This window comes from Buceros rhinoceros, unplaced genomic scaffold, assembly GCF_000710305.1.
Source record: "Buceros rhinoceros silvestris isolate BGI_N320 unplaced genomic scaffold, ASM71030v1 scaffold40604, whole genome shotgun sequence".
In the NCBI taxonomy this organism is placed as follows: domain Eukaryota; kingdom Metazoa; phylum Chordata; class Aves; order Bucerotiformes; family Bucerotidae; genus Buceros; species Buceros rhinoceros.
This window is the reverse complement of record NW_010407230.1, coordinates 1-1,243: the sequence shown is the minus strand read 5'-3', so window position 1 is coordinate 1,243 and position 1,243 is coordinate 1. Positions and strand designations below refer to the sequence as shown.

General features: G+C 59.7%; 1 pseudogene across 1 annotated transcript; it reads left to right on the top strand.

The window, feature by feature from the left end:
- The first annotated feature begins 3 nt into the window (after window positions 1–3).
- Window positions 4–861, top strand: LOC104491913 (annotated as a pseudogene). Its single transcript, XR_727782.1, has one exon. The product of XR_727782.1 is annotated as a potassium voltage-gated channel subfamily V member 2 pseudogene (transcript).
- The last annotated feature ends 382 nt before the right edge of the window (window positions 862–1,243 follow it).

Genomic DNA, 1,243 nt, shown 5'->3' with positions numbered 1-1,243 from the left:
TACATCTTCCACTTCTACGGCAGCGGGGTCCTGTGGATAATGGACGAGATGTGCCCCAGTAACTTCGTGGAGGAAATCGAGTACTGGGGAATCCACCTGAAATACACCCAGCGCTGCTGCCGGATCCTCTTTGAGGAGAAGCAGGATGAGCTCAGCGAGTACCTGAAAATACAGAAGGAGCTGGAGGCAGAGCTGGAGCCCCTGGACTCAGCGGTGCAGTTTGAGGGCAAATTTCTGGGGCAGTTTCGGAAGACGATCTGGAACCTCATCGAGAACCCGTACTCTTCCGTCGCAGCCAAGATCATCGCTGTCTTGTCGAGCTTCTTTGTGCTGATCTCCATCGTGGGCATGACTCTGAGCACGGTGGAGGAGATGAAGCACAAGACAGGGAAAATGTGGATGGAGCAGATGGAGATGATCTGCGCCATCTTCTTCACCTCCGAATACATCATGCGGCTCATCTCCTCCTCCAGCATCAAGAACTTCTTGCGGGCAGCGTTCAACGCCGTGGACCTGGTGGCCATCCTGCCCTTCTACATCCAGCTCCTCTTCGAAAACCTGGATGAAGCCGACACACTTTACCACGAGGAGCTGCACAAGGTGGAGAACGTCAGCAAGCTGGGCAAAGTCCTCAAGCTCATCAAGCTCATGAGGATCTTCCGCATCCTCAAGCTGGCACGCCACTCCACCGGCCTCCGGGCCTTCGGCTTCACCATGCGCCAGTGCTACCAGCAGGTTTGCTGCCTCTTCCTCTTCATCGCCATGGGGGTCTTCACCTTCTCGGCTCTCATGCACTCGGTGGAACACGATGTCCCTGGCACCAGCTTCACCAGTATCCCCTACGCATGGTGGTGGGCAGCGGTAAGGTGGGAGGGGAGCGCGGGGGGGCTCCGCAGGTAGGGGCTGCCTTGGTGCTTGAGGGGTTCACTGCTGTGGCTGGACAGGAGGTGGGAGAGGGACCAGCCTTCCCAGCAGCTCAGTCACGGGTGGAGCCCAGAGCCCTGCACGCTCCCAGAAAAGAGTCGGAGGGTGGGTCTAAGCTCAGAGGCTGAAAAGCCGGTGCTGGGGGGGGATGGTGGGACTGGTGGTGGACTGGGAACCTCCAGGGCTGAGCTAGGGACAAGGGAGGTGTACCCCAGCCCGGGCTTTCCCCGTCATGGGACCCAGCGTTGGGTGGGTGAAGGTCAGACCCCGTGGGCGTGGGGACAGCCGCCCCGGACGCCCTGAGGGCTGTGCAGCGTGG